General features: G+C 45.5%; 1 protein-coding gene across 2 annotated transcripts in view; it reads right to left on the bottom strand.

Annotated features, from left to right (window-relative positions):
• The window catches only part of GRIK3 (glutamate ionotropic receptor kainate type subunit 3), a 225830-nt gene that overhangs the window by 189556 nt on the left and 11086 nt on the right, over positions 1 to 25188 (bottom strand). The gene's annotated exons all lie outside the window — the stretch shown is intronic.

Raw genomic sequence — 25188 nt, 5'->3', positions numbered from 1 at the left:
AAGCTACAATGGAAGAGATAACAGCATGACGAAGTGGGACTGTTCTTAATGTTTCCTCTGAATACTGTGTGGGTGCCTCAGTTTCCCCTATGCATTTCTTAAGTCTCTAGGTGGTGGGATAAAGGCCAGTGTGCATAAATCACTGACACTCTGTCTCCTGGCAACAGATGGCCGGGGCCCTTCCCCCCTGCAAGGAGATAGCTAAAGGTGAACAAAGAGATCAGGTGACCTCCTGGCCCAGGAAAGAGACAAATGCCAGAAAGGAGGGGCTGGAGGGGGTTTCAGTTTGGAGCTGGCTGGGGCCGAGGAGTGAGGGCAGACATGGATGTCTGGCTCGCTGGGCTCCAGAATGGATCCGACTGAGGGATCCCATTCTCTGTACCTACAAGCTCTGTTTTAGACCATGTTCCTGTCATCTAATAAACCTCTGTTTTACTGGCTGGCTAAGAGTCACGTCTGACTGCGAAGTGGGGGTGCAGGACCCTGTGGCTTCCCCAGGACCCCGCCTGGGCGGACTCACTCTGGGAAGCGCATGGAGGGGCAGATGCTGAATGCTCCAAGGTCAGACCCAGGAAGGTGAAGCCGTGTGAGCTTCTTGCCCTGAAAACCGTCTGCTCCAAGGGAGAGGAGGCTCCCCAAAGTCCTGACTGGCTTTGTGGGGAGCAGTTCCAGCGCATCGCCCGAGGACTCCGTGACAAACAGCTCAAAGACACTATGTCCAGGTGAAGAAAACCATAGAGTATGTGGGATAAGAAGCAGGAATCTTAGAGAACATACATGAAGGGCATGTACAGCTGGCAACTTCCACTGATGAAACTAGGGCCTGGTCCACACTAAGACCCCAGTTCGAACTAAGATACGCAACTTCAGCTACGTGAATAACGTAGCTGAAGTCGAAGTATCTTAGTTCGAACTTAAAGGTACTTACCGCGGGTCCACACGCGGCAGGCAGGCTCCCCCGTCGACTCCGCCTACTCCTCTCGCGGAGCAGGATTACCGGCGTCGACGGCGAGCATTTCCGGGATCAATTTATCGCGTCTAGACAAGACACGATAAATCGATCCCAGAAGATCGATTGCTGGCCGCCGAACCAGCGGGTCAGTATAGACGTACCCTAAGACATAAAGTAAGAGTCTAGAGCCCTTGTTTCTATTTAATCGATCGAGCAATTCAGAATTAGTGAAAGCAGCTGGGGCCTGGGAAAGACTGGGAGGCAATTATGGACTTTCCTTGTCCCTGCTCCTGAAAAAAAGCTCGTGGTTACTCGGTGACTGCTCTGAATCAAGGAGCCTCTGCACTCTAGCAGGTTGGCGGAGGTCTGCAGGAGAACTCATGCCCCACATCTGACTGTCTATGCCATTTGCCAGTCCCACTCCATTTTAACCCCAGATGTGTGCAGCAGCAGATGTGGATCTCATTTCTCCTTCCCATAGGCACCGTTGGAGAAGTAGCAGCAGGCATACATTAGAAGAGGAAGAGGCCTCGTGCTGAGAGTTTCTCCTGCTTTCCTCTTTGAATTGGGATGCATATCCAAACAAGGATTCCAGCCGTGCAGCTATACGGTGGCCTTATATGGTCAAAAGTAGCAGCGGAATCCCATGGCGAAGTCCCATTTGGGTGAAACATCCGATCTCCTGTCTCGGAGCTGCAGAAATGCTGTGAAGAATCCAGGAGGCAAGGCCAGTTGGAGGCAGTAGCTGTTCCCTTAGAAAGTCCACTTTGTCGTAGTCCTGCACGCTGGCAGAGGCCTGCCATCTTCTCAGATGCAACACCTCGGGGTGAGGGGTGGGCCATACGCTAATTGCCAGCAGCAACAGAAAATATAAACACCCTTAGACTGTGTGAGTATCGGGCACAGAGCATTCAGATCCTTCCAGCAACCAGTGCCCACTTGGCTGTTTCTACCCTGATTTGATTGATAGTGTCACTGACTTCACAGCAACATGAGCCCCTTTTACAGAGCAGTGAATATCATTAAAGCCAGGACAAGCCCCCTCTCTTTGATTTTGGCAGCCATTTATTCATTTCCAAGATGGCAGGTGGTTTTAATTCGGGGGCAGGGGGGGGGGGGGATAATACAGCAACATTCTCCTAGGAGGATACCGTAAAAAGTTCTCCTAAGAGAAAGTGGCAAATTAATGGTGAGAAAGCAGCATCTATGTCAGGTTACCAGAACCAAAGCTTGAAGTAGTGACTATTAATACTTGATCAACTTTTTCAAAAGATCGTTTTTTTAAAAAGCATCAGTGACAATGTGCTAAGAATTTGTTTGATAAAGGATCTAATTCTGCTGGAGGAACACTAGATAGGTAGGTAGGTAGGTATAGCCAAAGAAACATTTCTGAAGTGTTTGAAGTATTGCTTTTATTGCAATGCACTTTTCTGCTACAAAGTGAAACTCAATAAAATGCAGGGCAACAGAAAATGCAGAGATCCTCTGCACATGGAATAATGCGGCAATAAAACCCAACTATAAAGTTAAATAATTTACCATAAATATCTAAAGCTCTTGAATTATTCCCTACATTAACTGCCTATGTTTAAAATGATCTTTGCATTCACTATGTCACAGATGGCAACATCAGACAAGAGAGTCCTTGACAAAATCTAGCTGTAATTATTCCTTCCACAGCTGCAGTTATTTTAATGCCTTTTCAGTTGAACTGAAAGGGATGCACGCATTTTATAAATAAGGGCTTTTAGCCAGTTTGACAATGAAGCATTTGAAATGTACAGAAAACCCCCCACCAACTTTCCTTACATTCTGAAACCTAGACAAGCGCCTGCACACAAACACATGCAGACACAGAGTAGCAAGAAACTATTCTAGAGCAACATTTAGCAATTAAAGCTAAAGTGATACTGACTGTAATGGCATTCGAGGATTGTTACCAGTGGCTTTCTGAGTGGCAGAGACGCAGTCTAATAATTGCTCTTATTTTGGTGACCAGCTGAAGAGTTATGCCTGTGCTTAGAAGTTGCCTTTAGAAGTCTCTTGGAGACTAACTTACAGGAGAAAAGTAGTGCTTAAATGGGCTCCAGGCGAGACGGCTCAGAGTATTCAGCTGAAATCAGAGGGTTATTTTTAATTGCTTCATTATCACTGAGACAAGTGAAGCCCTTGTTAAAGAATAAACTCACCCACCACAAGCATGACCAATGGGCTTCCAGCTTGGTAATAGTTACCAGTCCACTATATTCCCAAAGCCTGTCAACTGCACATGTGTCATCTCTGGCTTAAGAAGTATGAGTCAGAGGATGTGGACGAGAATCTAATCCGGAGTCACCTCCCCACTCCCAGACACACGCTGCACCTAGAATTATTATTTGTATCACAGTGGCACCTAGAGGACACAGCTATGTGCAGGGTCCACTGTGCACATGCACAGGAAGCGAGAGTCCCTGCTCCAGAGTTTACCATCGAAATGAGCGGGAAGCACAACCAGGGTAAATTGACTTGCTGAAGATCATCTGGGGATAGAACTTCCGTCTCCCTGCCCAATACCTATCCCCTAGACCGCACTGGCCCCCATCTTCTTAGAGACTCCCTTAGAGTATGTACATCAACCAGCTTGTGAGTATGTAATGCTGGGTACCACTTTACTCCGCGGCTGGTTCTATTCATGTTAATGGGATTACTCATGCAGTGAGGTGCTATTCTGCATGAGTGAGGGCCCTTTGGCTCTCTGAGACTCACCCTCCTTGCACATTTTGTCTCTGAGTCAAGGTACTCCATCCTTCTCTGAGCCTTTGCACTGAAGGAAGCTTTACCTCTCCTGTGATACCATGTTTAAAAATAACTTCAGGAAGCTCTGCAAGAACTCAGCACTATGCAGCCTTTATTTCCCTGCCTCATTTAAGCCTTTTGTGGCTTTAACCAGGTTATCAAGGCTCCTTCAAAATGGGTGTCTATGGCCATGTCCTTGATAGGCTAGTCTTTAAGGAACTGATTGTTCACAGCTGGGGCTTTAATCGCGCTTCTAGAGATGCCACAGGAAGAATGCAAGGCTATTCTGAGCAGAAGTTACACTACGTGCATGCTAGTCACTTTGGTCCTGGTGGACGATGAAGCCAGTACCGCACCCCGAACAAGCTGTTTCTCAGATCACATGAATGCTGACTCAGGATTGTAAAAATGCCGTTTGTTGACTTGAGAGATCATCCCATGATTTAGGACCTGGAGTGCTCTATCAGTCTGTATTTACATGACTATCTGAATACAAATTAGAGCCGTGACAATAAAGATACAATAGAAAACATTCTAAAAGTAGGCTTGGTGGATTAGATTATCTGTAAATGTTGGTAAACATCAATTTCATGATACACACACACACACACACACACACACACACCAATGAAAAAATATTTCCATTGACAATAATCAAAATTTACAGATAGGCAATGTAAGAAAAATGCTGCCTGAGAATCTATTAGAGAAAAAAATCCAGTGATCTAGGCTTTAGAATTAGGCTTGTTACAAATGAGCTAGCGAATGAATAGCGAAAATAAGTAAGATTAGATTTAAGGATATTTACTTTCTATATTCTGAAATGTGATGTTGACAATTTGTATTTTAATGGTTTATAAAGCTTTAACTTTTTGAACCTCAATGTCTACTATTTAATAACTATCTGATGCCAGCTATAATTCCCACAACTGTGAAAAATTACACCAGTAAAAATTTAAAAAGCTTAAAAATAAACATCGATAGCTGACAAAATTATTTAAAAAAATTGAGTTCTGCCAACCCTCTCTAAAATCAATTGCCATTTTTTTAAAAAATGGCAAGAATAGCAGACAAGTCCTGGGGTAGTTTCTATGCCCTTATATACTTCAAAATAGCAACTCTGTTATTTAAGGTGCATTTCCAAACCTGCATGCCCAAAATTAGGTTCCTAATGCCATCTTTAGGCACCTAAATAAAAGTGGTCCTTGGGTTTCAAAGACTCTGTGCACCTGGAGCTCCCCTCAAAGTCTGTGTGATCTCTGGGTGTCGAGCATCTCTGAAATCCAGCCACTTTCGTTTAGGTGCCAGTAGATGGATGAAGAACTTGACATTAGGATCCTAAAGTTAGGGCACTTCTGAGAATCAACCCCAAGAACCCAAGGGACTTAAAAGCAGAATTCCCATTGACCTTCAGTGGGACTTGTGCTTCTAAACCCATTAGGCACCTTTGAAAATCTCCCCCCTAAATTCATATGTTAGGCTTCTGAATAAATGGCCTGATTTTTAAAACAACTGAGTGCCCAGCAGGTCTATTTCAGTCAAAAAGGGGAACGTTTTCTAAAACATCCAAGTGACACAGGAACCTCATTGAAAGTGACTCAGGCACTTTTGGAAATTTTACCCAGAGTGGGCTGCTCTTTTCAGTTACAAAGAAGGCTAATTTAGGATCCTAATTTTGAAAATCTCAGCCCTAGAATTAGAAATAAATGAAGTTCAATCCCCTTTAAGTGGAACCCTTTCACACCAAGTTTCAGCTCAATGCGAACACAGCGGTTACACAACCTAAAAGATTGCAGTACCAGGAGGTACTTTAAACAAAACAAATACAATTCAAAGAATGGGGGCTCAACTGAAGGATTTTCAAAGTGGAATTCCTAGCAAGCTTTGGCACCCAAAGAAGACATCATGGTCCCAGATGCTCACAAACTAGAGAGGGCTGATTAATGAAGGTTATTGTTGGGGCAGCCTGGCTTTCACGGATAACATTGAAAGGCACCAGCCCTCAAAGTGTTCGGTGCCACACAATAACAGATTGTGTGCAGTTAGCCTTAGCAAACAAATGTGCTCTCTCTTACATAAGATTACGGAGCATCCATCACTAGCCAGCATTAAATAACAGAAAACACAACTGTGCATAATTAGCAGCACATGAAATCTAAACAATGAAATGGCAGCTGTGTTTTATGGGGGCTGGGGTAAAGTGTTTCCATTTTTTTCCCTTCAAAGCACTTTTCCCCCCATCTTTTACTCTTCTCCCCTAAACAAGGTGCTATTCTCCAGCCAATGGATGTCTTAGCTCAGACAATCCGGCACTCGGCTACATCACTTTGGGAAAGTGGTTTTGTAATTGAAGCTAACGTTTTGCCTGGTTTCTCTCTCAAATCTCTGCAGCCCTCACTTTGCTGGGCTAAAGGAGTGCAGCCGTTTTGACTCCCCACTCCCAGGACTAGAAAAGGCTCTTCTGCCAAGATCTACGCTGAGCCTCTGATCAGATTTAGACTGTAAATGAAATGTAACTGTAGCGCTGAAATGGGGAAAACAGGATTTTTATAAGATACTGTATGCATTATGGTAATGGGCTGCTCAGAAACCACTGCTTGCCGTACAGTCCTCTGCAAAATCCAAGGAGCTGCTACATCACAGAGCTGTGCTTATTTTTATTTGCCTACCAAAGGAAAGAAGGACATCCATTGCCTTTTGGAAAACTGACACTGCATTTGTAAATCCATTTGGTTTGTTCTGCAATTCACTACCACTGAGCAACTGCAACAAATCGAAAACAGAGGTATCCAGATACTGACTTGGGAAAGCAGTCTGTGCCGTGTTAGACCTGGGAATGGCACATAGACCATTTCACAGGGCCCTGTTTAGGGGATCACTTCTGAGACAGGTTGCTGCAGTCCAAGTAAGTCCTTTCCTCTCTGCAGCAAAGTTCCCCTCAGTTACACCAGTGCCACTGCAATGCAGTGACTTCAGAGGGGTTACCCTGGGGGTGGGGGCATATGTTTTATTTGCCCTGGCAAGTTCCTTTGCTCCCCAGAACAGTTTTGTGGAGCGTGATGAGTAGCTCATTAGACAAAAAATCAGGTTAAAAATGTCACTTTTCCCACCTTGTTGTTGTTTGTTATTATTACAGTATTGCCGAGAGGCCCCAGCCACGGTCCAGGCTCCATTGTGCCGGGTGCTGCACGTACACAACGTAAGAGAGTCTCTGCCTGGTAGAGTGTGTAACCTAAATAAATGGGACAAACTAACAATGGGGAGAAAGGGAGTATTGTTAGCCCCATTTTACAGCTGGAGGGACTGATGCTCAGAGAGATCCAATGGCCGCTGAAGTCAGTGGGAGTCTTTTCATTCAATTCAATGGGCTTTGGAGCAGACTCTTTAACCTGTTCCCCCAGCTGTAACATGGGAATAGGAATTCTCCCGAAGTGCCAGGCCCATGGTCACACAGGGAGTCTGTTTCAGAGCTGGGAAGTGAACTCAGATCTCCTGGATCCCAGCCCAGTGCCTTAACCCTCTCACTTTTCCCCCCAAAAGTATTTATATAAACAAATGGCTATATTTTAAACATGCAAATAAACTTCTTGGAATGTCTGTCAAGGAGTCTCTCTCTCCCCCGACTCTCCCCGCAGTGCCTGAATTTTGAATCTCAGGCTGAAAATCAACAAAGAAGCTTCACTGACATGAATTAAAAACTCTGGCGCATTGTGAGACTAAGAGCCTGATGTGAAAGCCATTTTAAAACGTGCTTACATTAAATTAAAGTTTAAAGAGGAAAAGTCCCCGGGAGCAGCTGGCCTCACACACGTGCCCCCAAGGGTCCCATTCAGCCTGTCGGCGGAAGGCTGGCAGAAGACACAGTAATCATGCCAAGGTCCCATTGGTATAATCATTAACTGAAGGAGCGACCTGTGCAGAGTGCTGCACAGCAGCCGGGACTGGAGATGGTGATGCGGGTTCAGTAGTCTCAAGTCTCCCCCATTTGACATGCAGGATTTTGGCCCTGATTCCAACCTCCTCTGTGGCCCCTTTGCACCCATTACTACTGGCACAAAGGGCTGCACAGCTGTGCGAGAACCCCTTTGGGAAATGGCCTTACCCACCCTCCGATCAGAGCCTCAGCACAGCAGCACGCCCAGGGCGCTGACCCAGACAAGCACCGGAGTCTGCGCCCCACCTGGGGACCTCTAGAATTTGGAAGGTGTCAAGTAGCAGGAAGCACACCTGGCCACCCACTCCATCCCCAGTTCCTCACCTGAGTTCAGCTCTCCCAGAACCAAACACTGGGCCTGAGTAGCTCCCTGCTGAGGACAATGCGAGCACACATTGTCATCAGATACGCCAGAGTTGTGTTGACTGGAAGAAAATCTCCCTGTAATATCACAGCACAAAAGCCCAAAGCCCTGATTAAAAACCAAGCCGTAATGTAGTAATATATTAGATATATGCTGCCTTGGTATGATAGTAACAAACGTGCAGCACGGTACAGATAGATCAGGGGGATTTGACTAGGAAGGTAAATGCTCTGCAGCTTATTATAGTCACCTTTTTAATTAAGTGTCTCAAATAGGGATTTAATTGGGATATAATAAAGACACTATTGTTTGTTAGTTAAATACCAAGGGATTATTAAGAGCATATTTTTAAGGTTTTATAGCCCTGCGTCTTGTACGCAGTTGTTCAATCTCAGTTAATACCCCTGAAAATCGAAATTAAATATGCAGTTAAGTATATTTAAGGCACTTGAGTCTCAAAATGCCTGTAGCCAAAGCATCTTGGGGTGTAAACTCAATGGCTCCCTGGTTTAACAGGTGACTACCGAAGGTAGTTGTATGGCCTCTACCACCGTAGGATCTGAGCCCCTCAATATGTTTAATGTATTTGTTCTCACACCACCCCGTCCGGTAGGACACTGCCATTATCCCCATTACACAGACAGGGAAGTAAAGCACTGAGGGTATGTCTACACAGCCCACAGCGGCGAGCCTCTCATCTCAAGTCCACAGACTCGAGCTTGCAGGGCGCATGAGGCAGCAAGGGCTGGAGCTCAGGGCTGAATCCTAGAGAGGGGTGCGCATCAGAGCCCCAGCTCTGGCCCTTGCCACAGCTTAAAAGCACTGTCTACACAGCTGTTTTTAGCACAGTAGCATGAGCCCAAGTCTGTCGACCTGGGCTGGCAGGCTGGCTGCTGCAGGGTGCCACATGCTGTGTAGATGCACTGAGAGAGACTAAGTGACTTGCCCAAGATCCCAGGGAATCTGTGGCAGAGCTGCGAGTGGAATCCAGGAAAGGGCGGAAAGTACTTTTAAATAAAGTCACGGTTTAGAAGGAAAGAGGGACATTCAAAGCAGAGACAGCAGGAACAAATTGTAACATTGCTCTGACAGAAAACTCCATTGACTAATTAATCCTCTGTTGGTTCTAGCTAAGGCACTAGCTATTGATACACCAGTGGCCCAGAATTCCTCCCAAATTTAATGAACACTTAGAAGCATTTGTCTCTTGCATTCAGCAAACCACAAGAAAGGAGCCCATGACCCCAGGAAGGGGAGGGATTAGCTGAGCTGCCATCAGGTTCTGGACCTCCAGAAAGGCAGCTCTCGCCTGCATGTCAGCTGGGAGGGGTTTTGCAAGGTGGCACTTGGAGAACAACAAGCCAGATGGATGCTGGTAACCATGACAATGAATAATTTAGGAACCACTTAACCTTTCTGTTAAGGTTGATCTGAGCTGCCTGCTGTTTACTGAAACCATGGACTTATTTCAGAGTGATCGTCCTGCCCGGGAAATCCCCCACCCCCACTGATGGGGTAAGGCTGGCTGCATTTGCTCCCCAGAGACCTATGTCTCCAGCAAGGATGGGCCCAGTTCAGAGAGGAAAACAATGAGAAGGCTCTGCAAAGGGAGGGGCAAGCCAATGGGGAAGATTTTGATACATGCCCTTCCTAGTCCAGCTGCTCACAGTCCATGAAGGAAAGAGCATGTGCATGACAGCTCATTCGGCTCAAATGGGCACGTGCCCCCTTGTCCTGTTCAGGATGGAGTCCCACAAAATACACCAAGGAAGGGGTCCAAATTACACTCTCTCATTACAGCTGGAATAGGGTAGGAATTGTGCTAGGTGAAAATCATTGGCAGGGAGGGGCAGTTTGCAGAGATTACAGAACTAGGGCTGATCCCTAGTCATGGAACAGGGGGTACCCAAGATTCTCTCCCAATCCACCCACCCCTTCTCCTATGCCATGCGAGCTGCTATTGATGTGTGCATGCATGCGCTAGAGGAAGTCTGGATGGAGATTCCCAATCAGACAGGAGGGCGGAGGCATCTGTGACAGGTTGCAAGCAGAGCTGTGAGAAAGGGAAAGCTCTCCCAAGGCTCCCAAGTCCTCCCCGCCCATCACTTGATGCAATTCACACACCATCTTCCAGGGCTGGGCAGCATAGTGCATGTAACCTGATACTCAATGCATGTTACATTCAACAGAGGATGCATTTATGTGACAGCAGGAATTGAACCAGGAGCACTGGCAGCTAAAAGCTTGTATCTGTAAAGCCAGGTTTGTATAGCATGAGCTGGGTTGCGTTGCTGGGGCTGGAACAAGCACAGACAGGTGGCATAACGCGCACACTGACCAGTGGGCTACAGTCACACTATCAAGCACTGATAGAGCCTTCTGAGCTGGGCCTGCGTAGAACTGACGCCCTGTGACTGGAATAATCCATTCCAAGAATCCAGGCAATTCAAGGGAAAAAATGCAAATAGTTTTCAGTTTCTGCTGGGAGGGAAAGCAGAGACTAAAAGCCTTTAAATTCTAGCACACGCATCTCTCTGACTCCTCCTAAATGGTACTGCCCATCATTTGCATGCGCTCTCTTCTGTATGAAAGGATCCACAGGTAATTTCAAAGGGCATTCTATTATTAACTTATATTTGTCTGTGACATGCATAATTATGTCTGGGAGACTGCCACCATGTCGCACCTCTACAAACAATTTAATGGAAAATTCAATTTGCAGAAATACAGTAAATGTGACATTTCGGGGGGAGCTCACCCTGAGCTATTTTGCTTGCCAGGCTTGCTCCCATCATGGCTGAGAAGGGAGCGCCTGAGCCGTTCAGCCGAAAGGGGAAGATTAGGGAAGCCAGCTGAGCTTAGAATCCAGGGCTGCTTCGGGCAGCCTTTTCACACGCTTTCTGTTCTTTGCAAAAATCGTATGCAAGCTGGCAGCAAGAGCTGCAGGTTTCTGGGGACAGCTCTTAGCGTGGCAGGCCCCAGTGGAGTGAGGGCCCGTGAGGAAGGGTCAGGCCCTCCAAACGCTCTTGTATGTAACCAGAAGCAACGTAAAGCAGGTGAGACATGGTCCCAACCCACCGGCTCCACTTCAGGACACATCCTGTTCTAGTCTCATTAGATTCCAATTCCCATCGCTTTAGTCTGTCGGCTCCCACAAACTCTTCCAATGCTTTGTCTCCACCCTGGACGCTGAGCCTGTGTTCTCACCAGATAAGTTGACTCCATTCTTGACTTTCCTAATTATTATTTATTTGTATTACAGCAGCATCTTGAGCCCTCGTGCTAGGCACTGTTCAGTCACATAGTAAGAGACCGTCCCTGCCCCAGCCTCTTAGTCTAAGTAGATCAGAAAGACGAAGGGTGGGAAGAATATAAGGTTGTTATGCCTGCAGTATGGATGGACAAAGACAGACTAAGGGATTTTCTCAGGGCCACATGGGGATTCAGATGTAGACCTGGGACTTGAACGAGATCACCTGAGCCCCAGTCTAGCGTATTGACCTTGTGCCTGACCCTCCTCCTGTCATTGCTCTCTTCTATTCATAGGTCATGATTTCCTTGCCCTGCTTCGGGTTCTCAGCACCTCCAAGGGCCCAATCCAAAGTGCCATGGCCCAGCCATGCACCCAAATGCATCATCCAACAGAGAAGTGCAGAAATGTGAGTCTTTTAGGTTCCATCTTGAGCTAACAAGAAAGCAGCACCAAGTCTGATGACCGCATTCAAAAGCCAGCCGGAGAAAAAAACATTGCTGGACTTTCCAAAGTTCCTTCTATCCCTTCATTAAAAAAATTAATCAGCCCAGCGAATCTGCTCAGCGGCATTATTTGGCAAGTAATGCTAGTAAAGAAACTCAGAAATCTGACCCTGCAGCATCCAGTAATGCTGTAAAATTAATGAGAAAGTGTTTAGGAACATGAATAATCAGTGTTCTCCATTAGAGTCAGTAAGCAGCAGTTATTGCTGCTTAAGGAAAAACTGCACACACGCCCCCAGCTATCATCCCTTTGAAATGAGTCATTGCTAATGTCCAGTTTTTGTCAATTGAAAGCCCAGAGCGGTTAACCCTTTAACATACTGATTGTTCTCCATAATAGTGACTGATTTAGAAGTAATTATTGCTATTATAAATTGAATATAATGGTATATATCAGCCATAAAAATGTGAAAAAAAACTCTCAAATAGCATGGGCTGCAGAGGAAAAATCGTTAGTTCCTTAGTGAGTTTACAAGTAATTTGCAACCAATAAAAATGCAAAACCACATTTTGTTGGGTAATAATCATAAATAATCCTTGGGCAAGAAATTTTTCCAAGACTCACAAGTCCACTCCCTTGATGGCAAGGTTTATTACCCTGGTTTCTCTGTGTTTCCTTTCAAAATGCAGCTGTCTTAACAATTTATGAATTACAGTCCTATTGGCATAAACATTCATTATTCATATGGAAATAGGTTTCCCACCAACACTCACAAGGCACAAAAAGCCATCTAGCCACACAAAGTGACCTTAATAATAATGCAGTCAAAAAATATATATCAAACCAGTGGGCAAACACTAAATATAGATGGTCAAACTGTTTGGGGGGAGGGGGGAAATAACCCAAGCCAAATCTATTTGAGAGGCAGGTAGGTGTATTTTATGCTGTGTAGCCAACATGGCATTGTTTTAAAATGATTACTAGTCTCGTCCAAACTGAAGTGACCTTCTGAGTTATTTAAAATACAAGGAAACCTACTAACTGCTTTGCTTCCCAACACCAGCTACAGGGGAGCGATGCACAGAAAAGCGAGAGGGAAGGAGGCACTTGAGGTCAGACATTTTAGTGGTTTTGGTGAGAATTAATTTGTTTAAAAATAGCAAAGATCTCTGGCCATTTCAGGCATGATAGCAACTCTGCCATGCATGTGTGCAAAGGACTGCAGCCTCTCAAAAAACAACACTGGCCTCTTGAAACTCACATCAAGGCCAAAATGAAAGGCGTATTTGCGAGGAATTTTACAACTGAAAGCTGGCCAAATAAACCTGTGTTATAGTGCTAGCACAGCCCATCAGCCTGCCTTTCAGCCCCACTGAGTCCCTCCTGTCTGTTGTAGAACAGCTTGTCTAATTCCTGTTCTTTACCTTGGGGCCAGAGCCCTGGAGGGTTCCCACAGATAACACTCCCACTGACGATATGTGCGTTTCCTTTGCATGAGCAGTGCAGGATTTCAGTCGGCCTGCTTGCTAAATATGTCTGGTAATAATTAATGGATTTTTCTCACCCATCTCTATTTCTAAGAGTGAGATTTATCCTACTTAGAGCTAGTTGAAAAATTTTGTGAATTATTTTGGAAACTGTTCACAAAAATATCTCTGCTGTTTTTCAACCATCTAGAGCAGTCAAGGGCTTTTTTCTGAAAATTTAAAATTTCAATACATTTCTTGTGAAACTTTTTTCCTGCAATTTCTAAAAAGCCCAGTTTTCTCCCATATATGCTGTGCCCCAGGAACTATGTCTCAACATTAAACATGTTATATGTTTAGATGCCAGAATAACAGGCACTTACTTCAGTGCCAAGGATAGATAAATTGACAGATAATTTAATACATGTACAGAATGGGGCGGAAATGGATACATGGTGCCCCTTGTAGAGTGGTCTACATTAGGGAACTTTTCATTGATGTACTTATACTGATGCATTATATGGCCACAAACCATTCATGCAGATGCATGTGGATTTATACAAAACCCTTGTTAATGACCCTTTCTGCACTGGTGCAGTACACTCTGTTAAGTTACCCACTTTGCATTAGTGCAACACACTCTAGTAAATTATTGATTTTGCACTACTACAGCACATCCACATTAGGTGTTTGGATTGGTGTAGCTCCAACAAAGGAGGAACTGCAGATAAGTCCTTTTTCCTGCGGATTCCCATCAAGCATCATGCCAGATAATTCACTTGGTTAAAAGGGCTGGCTGTTCTCACCCCACCCCAGCCCCTGAAACCAGGGCCATGCACAGTGACAGCCCCTAGCATCAGAGCTCATGAAAACTGAAGATCATAGCCAGGGATACTGGAGGATTGTCATTTACTACTGTCCATGGTGCTGACCTGTCCTACTGCTTATCAAAACCAGTGCTCTATTGTACAGGTTGGTAGAGTGATCAGAGACATTGCTTTGTATTAGTGATCTCCTGAAGAAATATGATCTCATATATCATTCATTGTCATCTCCATTCTTTGCACTCACAGCATTGATAACTGACATTGCAATAATTAGCCCAGTTCTTGCCCATGTTAGTTGCTTGTCTTTTGAGAAAATAGTAATACTGTACCAACACGGCTACTTTTAAGCCTATTCTACCTGGCCTGCATCTATGAACAAAAATCTTGACCAGCTGCTAAGAAAGCAAATGGATCCATTTTATTCTTTCAACAGGAAAAAGGAGGGATTGCCCGAGACTTAAGCTATATTAATTTCTTCTCTCTACTTTTGAGGCGTGAGGTTGACAAATAGAGTTTGGGTAATTTGCAAAATGAGGATTTGAGTGGATGGCATTCGGGGAATTATAGTGGAAGCAAAGTGAGGCTAATATTTAAGCAAGACTAAATGGCAAACCACATCTGCCAAGACTTAAATCCCAACAACTGTCATGTGGCTTTCCTGTGGCTCAGCTGTTGTCTCAAGCAGGAAGGGAAAAAGTGTCAGATTCTTGGAGAAAAAGAGAGAGAAATTTAATTAGGTTAGAATTGCCTCCAAAAAGTACTAAAATTAAATGTGAATTCATAATGTAAAGCATTATGGATAATGATATGCAAATTGGGTTGGGTTAGAGATTTTACTAGGCTATTGCTCTCCCTCTAATTGGGAGAAATAGATCCAGCCCCAGAAGCCTCAGCAGTCAAAATGTAAAATAGTATCGCAGAAAAGAAAGTATTTCAAGTTCCTCCACTCCAAACTCAAATAACCAACATTACATTCATATTTAAAAAGTAAAACAAATATTGAGCTTATTTTAACTAATCATCAACCAAACAGTATATAAATTAATGGGCATGTGTACAAAACCAATGTTGCCTAATGAGAAACATCATTGGGAAAGAATTCCACGGAGGACAGAGGAATGCTGAGATGAGAGATTCTGTTGGGGATTTTTATTTATAATTCCCCTTAATTTAAAGGGCAAGTGAGATCTGACAGTTCATCAACTACATCTTCATCTGAGATCCTAATCCCCTGTTTGGATGACATTCATCCCAAGCAGAGGGTCAGCAAAAATCATAATTTGAGAGTTTACATGGTACTAAAGAGGTTCATAGGTTTGGTTCTGCCCCCCTGCCCAGGGGTGAATTTTACCTTTCTGAGACATTATGGTCCTTTCCATTGCAATGAACTATGATGTCACAAGCAGAGGATTCAGCTTCAGGTGCGGGATAAGCACCGGAATACTAAAAGAAACAAAACATCCTATTTCCATTCAAATATTTATGGGCTAAATCTTGGACCCTTCCTCAAGCAAAATGTCCACTGATCTCATCTGGAGTTTTGTCAAACTAAGCCCTGCAGGATTTAGTCTTACAGAAATAAATTATGTTGGAAGGGGAATACAGAAAATATGGTGGAGGGAATTAAACTAGCCTCTACTTTCCCTGTGAGGCACAAATGGGTTTTTGAGGATATGTAGTGCCGCTAGCAGGATGTGTGCGCATGCAAGGGAGACTGGGGGATATCATATACAGCCAACACATAACTCATAAAGCTTCAAAGTTTCTAAGAACAGGGAACATCTTTAACAGATTTGAAGAATTAATAGGAAGAATGAAATGTTGCTGCCCATAGAGAGCAAGATTTCACTTGCATTTAAATATACTACAGCCCTACAGTGCCTTTAAAGGGACTCTCATGGCAGGAGGAGAGGGTTTTGAATAATTATTGTGATTTGTATTATGGTAGTTCCTAGGAACTCCAGGCATAGCACAATGGCAACTTGATCTAGGTGTTCTACAGACACCGAACACAGAGATGGTCCCTGCCCCAATGAGCTTACATGATACCAGCTGGCTGGAGCCCACCAAGGAGCTGCAGGAAGTGCTGTTGGTGACGATGGAGATGTTGTTCTCTCCTCCCCGTTCACCATACAATTGAAGCAGTGTCTTAGCCAGGTGCTAAGGGGCTCTGTACATGGTGAAGTCCTTTGGATTAAACATAAATTTGAGGCCTCACCCACTTGGGCTCATTAAATTCACCTAGCTTGATTGCAAGCACTTGAAAGCAGAATTCATTCAGGTCCCCCAAGAGGGCAATATTCTTGCAAGTGTTTCTAAACCAACTCCAACCCCAAGCCCAGCTGACGTCAGCCACTTTTGTGTCCTCATGCACTGCTTCCACAGTGTCTCCTCCTCCTGCTTGGATTTAGAACTGGCCATCTTGCCCTTTCCATCAGTGGGCTTGTTTTTTTGAAGCCTATAGAAATATACAGGGAAAAGGAGAAGCACTCAAGCCTTTACCAAGCATTGGGCTGGCCACAGTTCCCACACTGATTACATTGGGCAATAATATAGTGTCCTGCTGCCCAGACAGGACTGAGAGTTTGGGGGCATTAGAGCAATGAACACAGCTTCAGAAATCTTCATGCTCTACACATCTGTGCTGGCCTGCAGGGTTCCAGGAGACTCATTTTCTACTTGAGTCCCTGATGCACTCATCTCGCTTTGCTGGAAGGGGTTATGTCCTGTGTGTGTTTGCACAAGAGTTGGGGAGATACTCAGGAAATAGCATATATAATATTTTCCCCTCTTAAAAGACATAAAATGGGATTCATGGACTGGCATCCTCTATTGCATGTACGTACCCTTTTCAGAAATGAATCTTTGTCAGTAACACTCCTGAGCTAATAGGTCCTGAACTATGCCCCTGAAATTACCTTGCCACCCTCAGGCCATCCAGCACTGGAAGGCTCAGAGTTTAACAAATCATCCAACCCATCTGAAGCACTAAGGATGGAAGAGAGGAACAATGGTCCAGTGGTTAGAGAGCTAGCCTGGGCCGCAGCAGCCCTGGGTTAAATTCCCTGCTCTGCCACCGACTTCCTTGGGGGGATCCTGGGCAAGTCCCATAAGGCAAGATTTACGAAGGTATTTTGGAGCCTAAAGATGCAGATAGGTGCCTAGTGGGATTACACAAGCACAAGCACCTAACTCCCATTGAGTTCAATCTTTAGGTGCCTAAATACCTTTGTAAATCTGTCCCATTGTCTCTCAGTGCCTCAATTCCCCATCTGTACAATGGGATAGCAACATTGCCCTGCTTCAGAGGAGGTGGTGAGGATAAACATGAGGTGTTCGGTTACTATAAGTTCTGGAGGCCTTTTGAATCCCTAAGGTAGATGGTATCCTGCCCTTGTTGAAGCCAATGGGAGTTTTGTCAATTGGCCAAGATTTTACCTGAAAACTCGACCTAGGCTCAGAGTGCGCTATTCTCTTGGAATACACAGACTTCTACTTCACTTGTCCCCTCTAAGCAGAGTGCATTCTCCTGGGTGATGCTTTTAATTATGGGTGTGAAAAATGAATATTTGTTTGTCCCTCTGCCTGAGGATGTTGGAAAATTAAAAAGTGGCAATTCTGCTGGGTTTTCAAATTTAAAAAAGGTGCAAAAGAGAACAAAATACACATCCCGCGGATGGGTCCAATCTGCTGCAGGGAGTTTCGCTCTACGGAGAGCGTCTACTTTTAAGTTTTAATCAGGTTCTGACAAGAAAGAAGAATGTTTCCAATTGCATTTGGCAAAAATAAATACTAGACTGTGCCAGTAATTCTTAGCATTTATATAGTGCTTTGCATTTTTCAAGGCACTCTATGAATTTGAGTTCATCCCCAAAGGAGCGGAACGCGAGAGGCTGTGTGGCTCAGTGCAGTGGGTGCTGGCTTGGTAGTCAGCAGACCTGGGTTGTTCTATTCCTGGCTCTGACCCGCCGTGGGACCTTGGACAAGTCCTTTCCTCTGGCTTGCCTATTTAGACTGTAAGTTCTTTCGGGGCAAGGACTCTCTTACTATGCCCAGCACAATGGTGCCTCAAATCCCCACAGTTGTGCAAATAAACAATCAAGCCCTCCTGGGAGGTAGAGTCCCTGTTTTGTTAGTAGGAAAATGGAGACACAAGGGAGGTTAAGTGCCTTGCCCAAGGACACCTACCAGGTGAGTGGCAGAGGTGGGATTAGAAACGAGAAATCCGAACGAGAATTCAGTTCACTGCACTAGAACATGCTGTCTCTGGGCTCAGCCATGCAAACGACCTGGTCCCCTCACACTGCATGGAATCTGGTACAAACGACCTGGTCCCCTCACACTGCATGGAATCTGGTACAAATGAACGTATGCAACTACAAAGCCACTGTTGTTCAGCCAGCTCTCAAAGCAGGAAGAAATAAGTGTGGCCTCCAGCAATGAAGCAGCATAGATGAAACCCAGGCTTCAGAGGGTTTTCTAACGAACATGAACTAGAATCCCAGCTGCAGACAAGCTTGAACTTGAGGAGCATTTGCATCCTACCTCCATTCTGATCAAACCCACCCCTCGGTTCTTCCCTTCCCCTCTTTCTTTGCAAGCTTCACTCTTTTTGCCTCTTCCCATGGTTCATTCTCTTGATTCCCCCTTTCTTTAGACACAGGGAACCAGGCTGTCTTCATCCATAAAAGTCCTAGGAGGCCTCTCCTGCTAAAGAAGCAGGTCAGTTCCTGTCCACTGACTGCAATCACAGGCTTAGGCAAGACCTAGTCACCCCTAAGTGGTGTGGACTTGTGGTAGCCCTTCTGCACAGGGGTGAATTCTACGCACTCTGAGCACATGGCATAGCAGACCCTCTGGAGAACAGGATAAGATGCCAGGGCAGAGGACACCAGTCAGGCAAAGAAAAATGTAACTGGCCCAGAATGCAAAGCAGATTCAGAGAGTGCAGCTGAGTGACCTGGAGCATGAGTTAGACCAAATATCTTCTCTCTCCATAAACAGGAATGACACCTGGGGATGGTAATCTGCCTAGATTTATCTCCGTACCTTCCTGTGTACCCTTCTGTGTTTAAGAATGTCTCGCTGCCCTTTGCATTATAGCATTGCCCTTTATATTCATACTGCATAAACCTCTCCTGCCCTGTAAAACTTGTAAGGCGTAATATAACATCGTGATGTTCCTTTATGCACCATAAACAAAACCCATAAGGGGAAAAAAGGAATAACATGAAAATGAAAACTTCATTTGCCCTGACAAAGATACACCAAGACACACAGGACAAACACACACACACACACACACACACACACACACACACACTCACAGGCTAGATTGATTATCTGGCATTGATGGATTGCTTCAAAGTATTAGGTAGATAAGGAAATTGATTATTCAATAAATCATTGTCTACACTAAGAATCCAGTGGGTTTTTTTAAAAAAAGAGAAGGAGAAAAATATTACAGATCTGTCCTGGGGCTTGTCTACACTTGAAATGCTACAGCAGCACGGCTGCAATGTGTTCTCCAATCAGCCTCGGGAATTACCTCCTCAAGGTCAGTGAAAGAATTCCTCCGTTGACCTTGCATTGTCTACACCAGGCATTAGGTCGGCTTAACTACGCCGCTTCCCTGAGTGACATAGCTGGGCCATCCTCTGTGCTGTTGGAGCTGTGTTGGTCCCAGGATATGAGAGAGACAAGGTAGGTGAGGCAATATCTTTTATGGGACCAACTTCTGTTAATGGAAGGTACACGTTTTTGAGCTACACAGAGCTCTCCTTCAGATCGGGGGAAGGAAGTCACTGTCTTAGGCAGGCAAGGAAAAGCCTCAGCTTATAAGGTTAATCGTTCTGTATCGTTTGCTACGTGTCCAATGGATGAATACCACCTTGGAGCTCTGCAGTGTCAAGTCACCTTCCTGAAGCTGTGTGGGCAGCGGAAGCGTTTCAGGCACCTGTGTGGCAGGTGCCTGGTTACACAGATGCTGCTCTGTCATTGCACAGGAAGGGCATCAGAGTCACGGAGGCTGGAATCCGGGGTCTCTAGTCAGGACTCCGTGCTGCAGCACTTCCCAGCCTCAGAGGCCTGGTCCAGCCCAGGGAGGTCAGAGAAGAGCACCGAGGACACCCAAAGCTGCGTGGCCCCAGGTCTATCCTGCTTCCCGCAGCAACTGTGACACTGCAGAGGGCCAAATCCGCAGCCCATTGAAGCCAATGGAGAGCCCTGGATGCCTCCTGGGAAGGATTGCATGGCAGAGGCCCCAGGCTCTCACAGGACTCAGCTAGGAGAATGTACTTGGCCTGGGCACCAATGAGCCCCAAATGACAGCCCACCCAGGGGCATGTAGCCCTGCAACAAGGAATGGGGGCAGGGTAGCGAACAGCAAGAGCAGCAGCGAAAAAAGGCTCAGCAAATCGGTACCAGGAACTACAGCACTTGGCTACCGCTCAAGTCTCCAGGTCACATCCCATCCCCCTTCAAGCCAAGGGAAGAATCTCTGTTGACTTCAGGCCCAGCCCAGGAATTGGCCCAGTTCTACCCATTTTCGCTGTGACTGAAAACAATTGCCATGTGTTGTCTGCTCTGGTGCCCTGTGTGAAATGAGACTGTGGTCACCTCAGCCCAGTTCTTCAAGGCTGTCACTGTCCCAACTAACTGCCTTGTTTGAAGCCTCAGCAGAACAGCAGAGGGAAGAACAGATGAAGGACACAATGGCCATGGACACTAAACTCTTTTATTCTCAGGGTGGTCCCCTGGTGAGGCCACACTTGGAGTATTGTGTCCAGTTTTGGTCCCCCCACTACAGAAAGGATATGGACAAATTGGAGAGAGTTCAGCGGAGGGCAAAAAAAATGATTAGCGGGTTGGAGCACATGACTTATGAAGAGAGGGTGAGGGAACTGGGGTTATTTAATCTGCAGAAGAGAAGAGTGAAGGGGGATTTGATAGCAGCCTTCGACTACCTGAAGGGGGGTTCCAAAAAGGATGGAGCTCGGCTGTTCTCAGTGGTGGCAGATGACAGAATAAGGAGCAATGGTCTCAAGTTGCAGTGCGGGAGGTCAAGGTTGGATATTAGGAAACACTATTTCATTAGGAGGGTGGTGAAGCACTGGAATGAGTTACCTAGGGAGGTGGTGGAATCTCCTTCCTTAGAGGTTTTTAAGGCCCGGCTTGACAAAGCTCTGGCTGGGATGATTTAGTTGGGGTTGGTCCTGCTTTGAGCAGGGGATTGGACTAGATGACCTCCTGAGGTCTCTTCCAACCCTGATATTCTATGATTCTACAGGTCATGCTGTACATACTGGAAGGGGGTGAAGGCATGGGGTGAGCCTATAAGAGACTGACTGAGTCTGTACTGTCATGGGGGGTAATTATTCCTTCATTCTCCTGTGGAACTCCTTGCCAGAGGATGTTGTGAAGGCCAAGACTATAACAGGGTTCAAAAAAGAACTAGATAAGTTCATGGAGGATAGGTCCATCAATTGCTATTAGCCAGGATGGACAGGAATGTTGTCCCTAGCCACTGTTTGCCAGAAGCTGGGAATGGGCGACAGGTGATGGATCACTTGATGATTCCCTGCTCTGTTCATTCCCTCTGGGGCACCTGGCATTGGCCATTGTCAGAAGACAGGATACTGGGCTAGATGGATCTTTGATCTGACCCAATATGGCCGTTCTTATGTTCTCCACAGCAGATAATATGGAACCTTTCACCTGCACACATATTAGAATATTAACCAAAAAACTTCTTTCAGTGTCTTGCTGCATTTTCCAAAATGCTCTCAAGTTACATACTAGACACAGATAGTTCTAGAAACAAGAATAGATTTCTTCTGGTTTAATATTCATTGGAGGAGTTACCAGCCTGGCTTTCTACAGGGCATATAAGGGGTGAATAATTTACCCCCACATGAGACTTGAACCAAAGACATTCCAATTTCACAGTAGCACCTGTGCAACTTACAAGAGAAGCTTTTTCTGGCAGTGGGGAGACTTACATCTCCCCTTTCAAATACCACAGAGAGAGGCACATGTTGCCCTTGTCTGCCTGAGTTAAAAGCCAAATTTTCAAAAGGCCAGTTTCCCTTTTGCAAGGACAGTTTTACACCAGCAATGGAGAGAAATCAGTCAGCTAGAGCGGAAAGTTACTCTGTTTTGCACCTGAGATTCATTTTGCAAATGCAAAAATGCAGGTGCAAATTTTCCATGTGCAACGTGCACTTGCAGAAAGAGAGGCTGGGCCTCAGCCTTTCTGAAAATCGACTCTGAAATCCTTTGCTGAACATGTGCTGGGAGCATTCCTTCCATTCATCAGCAAATCAGCCCAGTTCATAACGTGCTACTTCTGTTACAGCCATTGGAAAAATGACATAAGATCCGTACCCAAACAGCTGTAGTTTCTAGCAGGGGAAGTTTCTATTTCACAACCAGATGGTGGATTTTAAAACTACTACTCTGACTTACTTCTGAGTGTTCTGAATTTACTGCAAAAAGTAACCGACAAGTATAACGCTCAGTCCCAACAGACACTGTAACTCAGCTAAATTTGTGGGTTGTTCCATGTTTTACTTACTGTTTCATTGTAAGAGACATGTAAGAAATGACGGTCATTTAACAACTTGCCACAGACGTTTGTTCTCTCATCCTGCTGCACTCCTGGGGCTTTAAAAATGTTTGGGTTTTGTTCTACAACTGGCGTTTTTAGAATGACACATTCCTGTGTATCTCAGTACTGGCTGGCTCAGAGGGCTGGGCCTTTCATCTCTAAGGGCTGGTCCACACTAACCCCCCAGTTCGAACTAAGATATGCAACTTCAGCTATGTGAATAATGTAGCTGAAGTCGAAGTATCTTAGTTCGAACTACGAGGTACTTACCACGGGTCCACACGCAGCAGGCAGGCTCCCCCGTCGACTCCGCGTACTCCTCTCGCAGAGCAGGAGTACCGGTGTTGACGGCGAGCATTTCCGGGATCGATTTATCGCGTCTAGACAAGATCCCAGAAGATCGATTGCTTACTGCCGAACCCGGAGGTAAGTATAGACATACCCTAAGTCTCATGTTTGGTACAGGCCATGCTGTAGTGAGCAAATGTCATTACCACCCAAGGACCAGCCAATACCCCAATACAGTCTGAATCCAGTTCTTATTGGACATCACAAACCACCATCATAGCATGAATTGACATTCTTATATTCAGGCTGAGCGGTTATCCGGGACTGAAGGCTCATTCCGGCTGATCAGTCTCCACCAGCATTTGCGATGTGCCTGGCACCACTGTACATCAGGAGACTGGACAGCCCTAAAGGGTTCATCCAGGCATGCTCGGTAGTTAGATCCCATAGCGCTGAGTGGAATATACATCCCAGATTCAGGAAAGCACATAAGCAAATGCTTGAAATTAGATAAGTACATAAGTTCCATTGATTTCCGGTGGGTTGAGCATGTGTTAAAATGGGAATGTTTTCCTGAATCAGAGCTTAAATAACTAGAAGAGAAGATTTCAGAGTAGCAGCCGTGTTAGTCTGTATCCGCAAAAAGAACAGGAGTACTTGTGGCACCTTAGAGTAACAAATTTATTTGAGCATAAGCTTTCGTGGGCTACATCCCACTTCTTCGGATGCATAGAAGAGAAGAGAAGCGAATAAAGCTAAAGTATGTTGCCCGCAGGCAGAGACACCACGCCATCCCCCTCTGCGGAAGCTGGACCTGTTCTGAGAGTGTGCAGAGGGCCTCTGTCTCCAGGGTCAATAATCAGGCACTTTTCACTAGCAATAAATTAACTTCTACAAATATTTTTCACGCCCACCTAATCCAAGATGCAAATATCCCGTGTTTGGTGCTGAGGTGAATCAGTCTGGCGCAGGCAGGCAGGAGACAGCCTCTACCCACAAAACTTTTTAAAGGGGCCTATTTTTATTTTGGGGGGGTTGTTCGGTGGTTGGTTGGTTTTTGTTTCAAGTGTTCATTGTGATACCAAATCATCACAGCAGAGATAAAATTGAATTAATGCATCTCAAGAGAAAAGCATACGCCTCTTTGGAGCTGATATAACCGCTGGTTTGACAAACCTTCCTGTTTGTTAGACCATAAAAAAAAGACACAAGTTTGTAAGAGGTAATGGCCTAGATTCTTTTCCTGATCTAATGAGCTAGCGTGTACTTCACTGCTGCCAGACAGTGACATCTTCTTTCCCCCATAAAGGAGTTACATGATGATGATCCTCAAACCACTAGGAATACAAACAAGGAGAGGCTGTGTGAAGCCCATTTGGCTTTGCCCGCTCTAATTTCAAATAGCATTTCTTCAAGCAAGTTATTCTGAACTAGTGATATCACAGCTGTGCCCAGATGCCCCAGGTGGGATCAGGGCCCCATTGTTCTAGGGGCTGTAGGAGCACATTGGAAAACATGGTCCCTGCTCTAAAATGCTCACAGTCTAGGAATATTCTTCAGTCTCCATTTTTTAGCCCTGTGCTGGGTCCAGCATCTGCCCCACTGAGTTTCCTTCAGACCTGTATATTGTTATTTAGATAACCAGGTGACTGGAGCCTTATGAATCTGTGGGTTAGATTCCTCAGTGAATCGCCGATAAATCCTCCCCATCTAGATCTCAAAGTGAAAAAGGTAGACTGAGGGCCTGCCACTGTCTAAATCAGTGGGGACAAGAGCAGGGACTAGATTCTGAGCGGTGGCTCTCAGGAGACACGGCCCAGCAGAGCTGGGGGCTAAAGGAACTTTAACCACCTCTGGGCCTGGTGGAGGGGGGTGGCCGGAGCCCCCGGGGTTGCTGTCCTTTACACCTGCTTTAGACAACCAGAATAGCCAAAGTGCAAAGCACCCTGGCTGTAGGGTTGCCAGCCCTCCAGGATTGGCCTGGAGTCTCCCGGAATCAGCATCGATCTCCCAGTGACTATTGAAAGCACCCCAGGAGATTTTAATAGGCTATTTTAAGAAAATGACATGATGTCACGTTGGGGAAAAAAATCTCCCAGCATAGCTTCAGTCAGAGTTGGCAACCTTACATGGCTCTACCCCCTCTCAGTTCCAACTACCCACCTCCTGTCCCCAGCCACACGCTTCCCCTGGGGGCTAACATAGAGCCATTCACACCATCATTACACTGGCTGGGGGAGCATTCCCCAGGGCTATCCCTGCCAGCCATCTGCCCCC

The sequence above is a fragment of the Trachemys scripta genome, chromosome 20 (genome assembly GCF_013100865.1).
Source record: "Trachemys scripta elegans isolate TJP31775 chromosome 20, CAS_Tse_1.0, whole genome shotgun sequence".
NCBI classification, from domain to species: domain Eukaryota; kingdom Metazoa; phylum Chordata; order Testudines; family Emydidae; genus Trachemys; species Trachemys scripta.
The sequence above is the reverse complement of the archived record's forward strand: the minus strand, read 5'-3'. Positions and strand labels throughout refer to the sequence as shown.